The sequence below is a fragment of the Lactuca virosa genome, chromosome 7 (assembly GCF_052849685.1).
Source record: "Lactuca virosa cultivar CGN04683 chromosome 7, Lactuca_virosa_CGN04683_v6, whole genome shotgun sequence".
NCBI lineage: Eukaryota > Viridiplantae > Streptophyta > Magnoliopsida > Asterales > Asteraceae > Lactuca > Lactuca virosa.
In genome coordinates, this window is record NC_136432.1 from 172,806,474 (window position 1) to 172,818,442 (window position 11,969).

At 34.3% G+C, this 11,969-nt stretch overlaps 1 long non-coding RNA gene across 1 annotated transcript; it reads left to right on the forward strand.

Moving 5' to 3' along the window:
• Nucleotides 1-5,082: 5,082 nt before the first annotated feature.
• Nucleotides 5,083-8,770, forward strand: LOC145125367 (uncharacterized). The gene is made up of 4 exons (XR_013715957.1): nucleotides 5,083-6,247; nucleotides 8,192-8,336; nucleotides 8,402-8,484; nucleotides 8,654-8,770. It is a non-coding gene; the product is annotated as an uncharacterized LOC145125367 (long non-coding RNA).
• Nucleotides 8,771-11,969: the final 3,199 nt, after the last annotated feature.

The window sequence follows — 11,969 nt, forward strand, 5'->3', positions numbered from 1 at the left end:
TGGGGAACCGGTCGATGTGTTCGACGGGGACGTCGAAACCTACAATGGGGGGGGGGTGAAGGCAGGCAGGCTAGCTGCACCTGATCCTGCATCGGTTGGGAAGTAGAATGAAGCATTCCTTATAAGGGGTGATGATACCTTCCCTTACACAACACGTTTTAAATTCGTGAGGGTTGCAGATCCCATAAGAACTCTGCAGTTAAGCGAGCCCGGGCGAGAGCAATCCTGGGATTGGTGACCCCCCTGGGAAGTTTTCGTGCCTGGAGCCCAAAGTAGACAATATTGTGATACGTGCCAGAGGGGGATGTTACATGAACCAACGAAGATCTTTACATATATGGCTTGTTGCTCCCGAATAAACCTACCATGCAACATCATCATCCTGCACATACAATGCTTCAGAAATCATAGAAATATAATTCTGAACATAATTAGAATTCTGCATGAAAACAAAAATCTGACCTTGTTGCTTTTCTGGATCCTTGGACCCACTTGGTCCAACACCATCCTTGTTCACTTTACGAAGACGACAATCTTTCTTGAAGTGACCCTGTTTGTTACAATTCCAACAAACCAACTTAGCCTTCTTGTTGGAAGACTTTTCATCCTTTCCTTTAAACTTCCTTTTTCCATTAGACTTCTTGGGATTCATTGAACTTTCTCCTTCCACATTGTTCACAGAAGAGGAACCAACTTGGTTCTTTCCATTAGGATTGTTATCAAGTTCTTGAGTCCTCAAGCACTCTTCAATCCGTAAATGGATTCCAAGTTGAGTCAAAGTTAATTACTCTTTGTTATGTTTCAGATTATGTTTAAAATCTTTCAAGGAAGGGGACAGTTTGTCAATCATCATAGCCACATAAATGGCTTCATCCATTTTCAGATTGTGTTGAGCAAACTGTCCCACGATCCTTAACATTTCTAGGAATTGTTCCATAGCAGGCATGGAGTCAGTCATCTTGTAACCCATAAAGTTACTGACAAGAAACTTCTTGCTTGAAGCATCTTCAGTCATGTACTTGGATTCAAGAGAATCCCACAATTCTTTTGAAGTTTCAACATTTTCATAGATATCAAACAGAGAATCAGACATACCATTGAGAATATTACCACGACAAATGTAGTCATCATTGTCCCACTTTGATCTTCTCCTTGTTGCCTCCAAAGTTTCATCTTCGGCAAATTCTGGCATGGGTGTACTCAGAACATACACCACTTTCCGAGTAGTGAGGAGAAAATGCATCTTCTTCTACCATCTACGATAATCTTGCCCTTCAAACTTGTTCTGTTTGTCAAAATTGCTTGTCATATCCTTCACATAATCGCCACTTGCCATGATCATAGAATACTTTAATTTTTGTTAGAAATAGGGATGAACAAATTTCTTGGATTGTTTGAAAGTCATCATTCACTATCAAATTGAAGTATTTCGATGGTATAGATCGAACACTCAATTGGCTGAAATTTAGAGATTACAAAATTAAAGAATGTATGTGAAATGTTCTTGAAGAAGTGTACCAGAAAATGACCAAAAATCGCTATATGATTCCTGTCTGAAAACTATCACAAGACAGTTACAAACTGTCATAAAACTACCAAAACCTGTCATAAAACGGATCTCAGGGAAGAGGGTCAAAATGAGTCTATTTGCTAAAAATCAGATTTGTGATGCATTTTTCAATATAGCTCGACCCCATCCAGGGTTCTGCCCCTTGGACCCCGCCAGCGGCTGCCACCCCTTGCACCCCGCTCCCAGGGGCGCTGCCCCCAGACCCCTGTTCATTCAGGGGCTTCGCCCATAAATACCAGTGTACTTTGAATCTAGAAAACTTGAACAGGTGTCCACTCCGCACCATTTCACTTTTGGTCAAACAAAATTTAATCCTATTACACGTAAATAATATTGATGATGTTAAATGACCAACACAAACCCTAAAAACTAGGGTTTTCCCTTGGCTTGAGTATGTCATGTGTACGCATGGGTACGCCAAGCGTAGTTAGGGGTTATCCCAATTCGCGTATGAAAAAGGGAGTACGTCGTGTGTACCTTGTGTACGCCCATCATACTCTCAACTAGTCCATGATTAAATGAAATAATTAGCAAGAGTTCTTACATGGTGACTTGGGTGTTACAGTATTTGAGATTGGTCATTTCTTGATGAATAAGTGACTGGTTGAGCTGTCATTCGGAGATGTACCCTATTCAGAGATCTTTTTTAGACTGAGAGGTGAATTTTCCTCACTGTACTTATGGGTTGAAGGTACCAATGTCGGCCCACTGAGTTATGTATCCTGGACTAACGGATGTTGCTATGATGTATTGATCTATTAATACTAAATCCTGGTAAATAGGATGTCGTTAAGCGATAGTGATCTGTAGATCGGCCTGATAGTCTGTTGACTGGTTATGTGCTTATATGTTACTGTTATATGTTATCTGTTATGTATATGTCGACCAAGTATGGTTGGGTTGAGACTGTACTACTTCGTACGGTCAGTAAACAAACCCATGGCAATCCAACCGGGAGGTTGTGGGCCAGAGCAATCCAACCGGGAGGTTGTGGACTAGGGAAATCCAACCAACCAGGAGGTTGTGGGGCAAGGTAATCCAACCCGGAGGTTGTGGACCCAGTACGTTATTTGTAGGGAAATCCAACCAGGAGGTTGTGGGCAAGGGTAAGCCAACCGGGAGGTTGTGGACCCAACATGCATTTTTGTATATTTATTTGGTTGTGATCTATTGTACTTTGGGGAAACTCACTGAGCTTTGACTTACGGTTTCAATTTTATGATTCAGGTACTTCAGGTGACCGGAGCAAGGCGAAAGCAAGATCGTACACATCCTTCGACGATATGTTTTGGGAGATTTTATGATACATTAATCTTGGGGATATTTGTATTGATACTTGATTGAATATGATTTGGGTTGAAAAAAATGGTTTCTTTTAATTTAAATATAAAAATTTTATTAAGATTTTTGGAATGTTACAGGTAAAAGGAGGTAGATAATCGGAAGGAGGAGTGAGCAACATCTTTCCCTTGAACACAAACGTCGGACAACGGTGTGAAGGTTTTGGTCGTAGGCGGAAACGATTTCAGCGGAACAGGGGAGGTTGCGCGGGAAAGAGAAAGAGAGGAGAAGGAGGAGGAGGAAAGGGAACTGACGTTTGTTGGTCCGGTGATTTAGGTTTTTCTTTTCATTTTCACTATAATGATATTTGAGAAAGAATAGAGCCCACATCTATTTTAAAATTTTCTTTAATAAGTTAATAAAAACAAAATAATTAAAATAATAGCTAACGATATATTAGTCATTTTAAGTCGGCTAGGAATCAACGGCCTAACAAAATTAAACTATAGGGATGGTCGAAGTTAAAAAAATAAGTTAGGGACCAAACGTACAAATTATCTCAAACCAGGGACCATCCATGTAATTTACTTTTTAATTTGCCATTTTTGAAATTTAACCGTTCAAGACAAATTATATATATATATATATATATATATATATATATATATATATATATATGTGTGTGTGTGTGTGTGTGAGAGATTAGATTCATTTGAGACCAGTCTAATTTTGTGAGACCGTGAGACTATTTTTTTCTAGTGAAATATTCTAATATTCTGTTATTCAAAACAATATAATATATGTAATATTCTGATATTCTAAAATAATATTTTAACACATTTTACATTGAAATATTCTAAAAGCATATTGTTATAATATTATACAATTTATATTTTTAGGATGACTAGAATACTAGAATATTTCATTAGAAAAAATTGGTATCATGGTCTCACAAAATTATGTCTGTCTTAAATAAACTTTTAATATATATATATATATATATATATATATATATATATATATATATATATATATATATATATATAGAGAGAGAGAGAGATCCCACCGGTTAATACAACCTATGAGTTCTTCTAATTGGCGGTACTGTTTTCGCTAGGATTCGTTATGTTAGAGATATCGCAAACAGCAAGTGGCCGAAACCGTTCGACTCTGTACGGCCTTACATATCAAGACCAAACTAGTTAAATTGATTATTATTTAGTGGCCTATCATTTATCAGTCTTACTAAAATCCAAAGGAATTTGTGAAGGTGGCTGCATAAACAATTTGAAAGGAAATTGAAAGATGGGTTGTCGATGGTCAATTAAAGTTGGTGGAATTTGGCGGTACACGGAAGAAAGTTCTCTTATCTATTATTATTCGAACCCCTTTTCTGTCGTGAAGCAATCATCATTTGTAAATAGTGTTCGTGTTTCCTTTGCATGTTATTTTAAAATTTCCAACCATTTCTAGTTTGCAATGTTTAAAATAATATTATTATAGTAAATGGAGTAAAAAACAGTTTTCTTTCTTTTTCTTTTTAATTTTATTTATTAGTAGAACCAGGTGTACTCATTTTACTTACTTTTGTTGCTTCTTGCTCGAAGGAATCATTATAATTGTAAACAACCAGATACTTCATCTGTATACGTATTTATAATGCAATTAATTCAAAATACAGCTTATGTACAGTAATCGGCTCCAGTCGGTTACTATTCATCGGCTCCCGGCTTAAATTTCGAATTGTTCATGTTTACATATACCAACGCTTCACCGACTAATCGCTTTCTCTCTAGAAGGTACTTCCAATCGCCACTCCTCCAATTGCGTTGTTGATTGCTTCCTTCTCCTTCTATGACGTTCCCACATGGTTATTCCGGCTACTTGAACGCACCGAAGAACAACAAAGCGGCACGTCGGCCTAGGTAGCGATGACGAGTGAAGACGGAGACCGAAGTTTAATCTGCGCAATAATTTTCCATCGATCTGCAGTCTTCAATTTAGGGCTGGAATTGTTTAGACATCATAGAAACGTTCAATAGGATTGATCCCACATGTATATTTACCTTGTCAAATATTGTTATAGATCTCCACAAATATCTTCCATATATATATATATATATATATATATATATATATATATATATATATATATATATATATATATATATATATATATATATATAGAGTTGTATGATATCTTCTGTAAATTAAGTAATCAATAGAACTATTCATCAAATTCTATTCTTCTTCTTCTTTCTTCACATGGTATCAGAGCTTCGCTCAATAGAAGCCACACCTATGAATTCTCTTTCATCTTCTCCCCCATCTTCCCCCAAACAATCATCTGCAATGGGAGACAGTAACTCCTCCTTCATTGTCAACGCCTTCCTCAAAGACATCACAATAGTCAATTTCCCAGCAACCCTACAATTGACCTCCACGAATTATCTCGTATGGAAAACATAGATTGAGGCTTTGCTTCATGGTGTTGATCTTTACCGATACATCGATGGTACTCACCCTGCTCCATCACCAACGACTACCGCGGATGGAAAAGTCACTCCTCACCCTGATTATCAGAAGTGGTTCAGGCAAGATCGTCTTCTCTTTGGCGCTCTGGTTGGAAGTCTATCCCCATAGATTGTTCCCTTGATCACAAACGCCTTCTCCTCTCTTGAAGCCTGGAAAATATTAGCTGGTACATATGCATCTCCATGACGTGGCCACATCAAACAACTCCAATACCGTCTCAAACTAATCACCAAGACCTCCGACCAAACCATCACTGATTATATGCAGAGCATCAAACTGTTGTGGATGAGCTTGTTATCCTTGGGAAGAAACTTGATCAAGAAGATGTAATTGATGTTGTCATCAATGGTTTGGATCAGTCCACATACAAACCCATTTTTGACGCCATCCATTCACGAGACTCCACCATCTCTTTCAATGAACTTCATGAAAAACTCATAAATTATGAGCTTGCTCTTCCACAACAGAATCCAACCTCAGGAATTCATCAACCTGCTATAGTATTCTACACTCATCATCAAAACAACAAGAAACAATGGCCCTCATGACAGGAGAACATTGTGGGTCTACTTCCCACCCCCACCAAACAGTCCTGTCAAGCTAAAGGACAACGACCCTTCTTGGGTAAATGCCAGTAGTGCCGTCAAAAAGGACATTCCCTAAGCAACTGCTCCACCTTTAAATGGTCCTTTCCAAATGCTTTTGTACCTCCTCCTCCTAATCATTTTATGTAGTTCAAAAGTGCACAAGTTCATCTCATGAATCCAACAAATGCATCAAGCACAACCAACTGGATCTTTAAAAAGTTTTACTATTTTCGCTGTTCTTCACGTTGATCGACATCAGTCGGGGCTTTTAACGGTAACAGAAAAAAGCTTTACCTATGTTTTGTTTGCATCTCCACTCTAATTTATTAATAGACAAAATTGCAAAAATGGTCCCTGTGGTATGCATTTTTTTGGGGTTTTAGTCCAAACCTCGACTTTTTTGGATTCATGGTCCTTTTGGCCTACTTTGTACGTAGAAATGGTCCCTCGACTTAACTTCCGTTAAGTTATTGCTGTTAACCCCCTCATGTGCATCTCACATGTGGGTATATTTGTCTTTTCACATATAAAAGACCATTTTTGCACCTAAAAAATATATCTTTTTTTTAAATAAAAATTAATACCTAATTATTTATTTTAATAATTAAAAAATAAAAAAAGTTTATCTCTCTCTCGCTCTCTCTCTCTCTCCACCCAAAATACAGAAAACCAAACCTGCGATGGTGGGTTGTATTTGAACTTATGAAATCGAAAATCAACTTCAACTAGAGAATCGAACATTCAGCTTCAACCAGAAAATCAAGTTCAAAAACCAAAAATCAAGTTCTGAAATTAAAAATCAACCAGGAAGCAAATATTAAAAATCTGGGTTCGAGTGGGTCCATGGTTCGATTTGCAAATAGAGACAAATCAAGCTTCGATTTGGAACCTAGGTAAACAGAGAATAAAGGGGAGGGTTATCAGCTCTGATTTTGTTTCGAAAATCTTCGTCTTCATCATCACCTATTCGCCTGGAAAGCTTGTCTTCTTTAAAGCTTACAGAATACCCAATTAACATGAGTTGAACTTTGACAACTGGAACTGGAACTCAAAAAAAAGGGTTTTTTTGTGATCGTGTGTGCAGGTGAGAAACAAGAAGAAAGAAGATGGGTGGGGTAATTGGGTGTGTGTTGAGAGAAGATGGGTGGGGTAATTGTGTCGTTAGTCTCCGTGGATGTCGACCCATTGCCTCAACAGCAACTTCGGTAAGGAAAGGTGCGAAAGGGGGAAGATGCAATGAATAACTGAAGGAGGGGGCGAGGCTGCTCCCCGGCGAGTCTCATCGTGGTTTCTTTCTCGTCATCGATAGCAACGATTCGTAAGGGAATCAGAGCAGCTGCAACAACAACGATTGAGGTGGGGTGTTTGGGGTTGTGCTTTTTCGACTGTAGGAAGGTTGCGGAGGTGTTGAACATCCATTGTATTCATCGAAAGGGTTATAGCTCCTCTTGATCTCACCGGAAACAGCCATCCAAGGGTGTGTTTGTTTGTTTGATGCTCGACAGGGGATTTTGGGTGATGCTTCTTCAACAATTGTGTTTGGGAAGAAGAAACGGGAAGATAGAGTGAGGAAGACGAGAGAGAGAGAGAGAGAGAGAGAGAGAGAGAGAGAGAGAGAGAGAGAGAGAGAGAGAGAGAGAGAGAGAGAGACTTTTTTTTAATTATTAAAATAAATAAATAGGTATTAATTTTTATCTTAAAAAAAAGATATATTTTTTAGGTGCAAAAATGGTCCTTTATATGTGAAAAGACAAATATACCCTCATGTGAGATGCACATGAGGGGGTTAACAACAATAACTTAACGGAAGTTAAGTCGAGAGACCATTTCTACGTACAAACTAGACCAAAAGGACTATGAATCCAAAAAAGTCGAGGTTTGGACTGAAACCCCAAAAAAATGCATACCACAGGAACATTTTTGCAATTTTGTCTTATTAATATGTATCTAATATTTGAATTCTAAATTTGTAAAATTTGTGTCCAATTTGTGACTTTCATCAAACGAGAGTGGTGAGAAGGGTGGAGCTCCAGGGGATTACCACCCTACAAAGTCATCAAGTCACTTTGTATATCACTTGTATTTACTCTGTTTGTTGGTTATAATGGTTGTTTCAGTAGGGGATCTTGATCTTCACCATGATTTGGTATATAATAGGACAAAATGACATGGCTAATGATGACTTCGGTGGGAAAGTGTAATTGGGGTTTTTTGGCAGGTTATAGGTTCAAAGAATGGGAATCGAAATTCAAGACATGGGATTGGAATCCACGGAGAGATTATTCTGTTCCATACGGATAATTTGATTTAGAGCATTCAAGTTTGGTGAAAATACAGAAATTCGGAAAAATTTGAGTGCAAAAGTAAGAGAGTTCAATATATTAATTTATTTGAGTTTGAATTGGTTTGAACTTTGAAGGTTGTATAGGGCGTACCGAAGACTTTATGCTTCCATGCATGATAAAGGAGTGGGCCCACATAAAACTCAGTTAAGAAAAAATGAAAATTATGGTAATTTATGTACTTTAAAAAATTTCATTTTTGATTTTTTTTTCATATTGGGTGGGTTGCTCCCAGTAAAAATATTGCATTTTCAGATCATAAATCATTCAAGTTTTAAAGTTTTTATTTATTATGAGTTGAACCTGAATCGTAGCTTACTCATTGTTTTACTTTTCAGATCATACATCATTCAAGTTTGGAGGCAATGTAGGTTCAAATTTATTCCATTTAAGTTCATTTGATTAAAAGGGTATTTATGTAAAAAAAACTTATTTGTTTTTACTACAGACACTACCAAAGAATTGTATGATAAATAGTTAGAATATGTAAAAAACAAAAACCAATGCCAAATCGAAATTTCTGACTGTGAGACAAGTTCCTTTTAAAATATTTTTTAATTGGAGGTTTTAATAGCAATGTACTTCAATTCTAATGCAAGTAGTCCCGACTCCTGAATAAATATCTCATTATATAAAAGGTTTTCTTTTTTCTAATTTATGCTCTCTTTCTCGATGGTTATTGAACTTAGTACATGATGACAAATAATAACCATTGTTTCATTTAGGTTTTGTGGCTATTGGTGATTCAAAGCTCATGTTACAATCTAGGAACACAAAACGATCATGGCTACCATAGATTGTGCTTGAAGTGGATACCAACATCATTTACAAGTAGAAGGACAATCTACGTTTCAATTTAAATATCTTTTGCTATGTAAAATAGATTACCACCGCTTTTGTAACCTCCATGTATTCCCATAGGCCAAGTTATATATATATATATATATATATATATATATATATATATATATATATATATATATATATATATATATATATATATATATATATATATATTATCGTTCTTCTAAATCATCCCCATACATATATCTACAACAACATTTACCAAAAAAATACAAACAACAAAAAAAACATATGACCGGTGCATAGCACGGGGAAACCCACTAGTTCATATAAAGTTATTATTTGATCCATCTGATTTTTAACCTTTTAATATGATATTGTTTATGTACACATGTTTTTTTTTTTTGAAGACTTGCAAGATGTTATCTTATCGTAAACACGTTAAAAAGGTAAAAATAATAATAATAATAATAATATCTTTTTACATCATGTTTACATAGCAAGCTCAAAATATTTAATTTATTTGAAATTCTATATGTGATTAAAATTGAAGCATAAGAGATGTAAATATTAGATAAGTCTGATCTGATTTAAAATGTTAAATTTTTTAGTGATCATCCGGAAAATATAATGATTTGTCATAAATTATAATATTATATTAAATATGATTAACTAACAAAGCAATAACATTGATTTAATAATATTGTCATTATGCTCATGATATTTAAAATAACTAAAATATTTGTATTTTAGCACATTAGACACCAAAGAAGAATAAATGGATGTAAGTTTGAATTTTCTTTTTGATGTTGAAACTTGAAAACCTAAGAGTGGATTTATGACACGCAAGCACTTGACATGGGCATTCAATGATTGTGAGCAAATACATATTTTGAGGATAATTTATAAGTTAAGTACGCGGAAGAAAGATGCGCATAAACGAACCACTAGATCCTCGTTTAGTACATTTTAGTTGTGCTAACAACCATTTTAGGATAGAAAAGTTAGCTTTTTGTCTGTTTGTCCCTTTTTTTACTCTAGAATATAGATGTAGATCTTATCTCGATGATAATTTATCCTTTTCTTTAATGTCAACTTCAAATTTATTTTGTTTGTTATGCAAGTAAACATTAATAACCACGCATAGAATTATTTTTCTAGGATACTTATTATAAGCAAGTTGATACGTATAAATTTTTTTTTGCCATCCACAATAATTTTGTATGAATAGACAAACTTCATTTATAAATATATTTATTTCTATCATATATAAAACTTTTTTTTTTCTTTTTTGCAAAATTTCAATTTTTCAATTTTATCTACTTTACCACACTTTAAATTTTACTTTCTATCACTAAAAAATATACTACTTTTTTGCCCTAGATTTTTTTTTCACACATAAACTTATAAAAAGTTAAAATAATTGTACATATTTCAATTAATTATAACGTTTAAAGTAGAAAACACAGTTATATGAACAACTTTTTACCCAAAAATGATCAAACAACCGTCCTAATAGAAATTTAAACAACCATCCAAACCAAAATATAAAAAAAACTATCCGTTCAAAAAAAAAAACTATAACAGGCTCAAAAAGAACCGTTCAAATCAAATGTATCTAATGTATATATGTTTAAATCGATTAAATTGTTCTCACCATCCATTTTATTACGTCTATGATGATTTTATAAACTCAAATATTGAAGGATCTCATGTCGTCTCTTGAACCACGAATAGATATTCCATATCTTGTGTTGTGTTTTGGATAATTGATTAAACGAGATCCGATAGTTTTTTTCGGTTTGCTTGAAATACCTCATATATCAGTGGCTGAGCCTCTTAGGGTCAGGAGGGGCCATGGCCACCCTCGGTTTTAAGCTTATATATATATATATATATATATATATATATATATATATATATATATATATATATATATATATATATATATATATATATATATATATATATATATATATATAGGCTTAGGTTATTGTATTCTAACTAATTATTGTGTGGATGTAGGGACGAATGTGGGCTAATCATTTTACTTATTTTAATAAAATGATTAATACATATTATTAAATTAAGATAATTAAAAAATATCATCTAATTTAATTCTAAGAGTATTTTAGTCAATTAACATAAATTTAAAAAGGGAAAATTGCAGATTTTAAGGAATAATTAATTCGCTAAACTTAAAAAGTACCCGATTTTATTCTGTCAGAATTATAAGAAAGTTAGGATACATATTTTTGACAGAATCCATATCTTGATTAAATGAACTTCTTGCAGAAAGACAACATTCTTGAACAATTAGTTGAAAAGTAATAATATTCTTGTATATTCATGGATATCTGAATGTAGATTTATACATATTCTTACAAAATAATAGTCGTATACATTTTAATACATTTATACATATTCTAACAGAATGTCATAAAAATGAAATATATTCTTATAAAAACATAGAATGCTTAAATATACAATTCTTGAACAAATGCATTTGATCTTCTTCCTAATGTTATTTCGATTACCGATGGACAAATATTCTTATCTGTTACTCTATTCAATGCTTGATTCCAAGTCTTTGTCTTATACGTGTTTGCATGGGAAGAATATCACCCTTCCTTATTCTAAAAGAATATTGGTCTTCCTCATACTAAAAGAATATGCTATAAATTCGATTCTGAAAGAATATTTCCCATAGTTTCTTTACATGTGCTCCTTTAGAAGGTTTACTTCATACATCCTGTCATGTTGATTTTGTACACCAAACATATTACACTCAAATGATAAAAAGATCAAAGTAACACAAGAAAACAACAGAGAAAGCATTATCTTTTACCT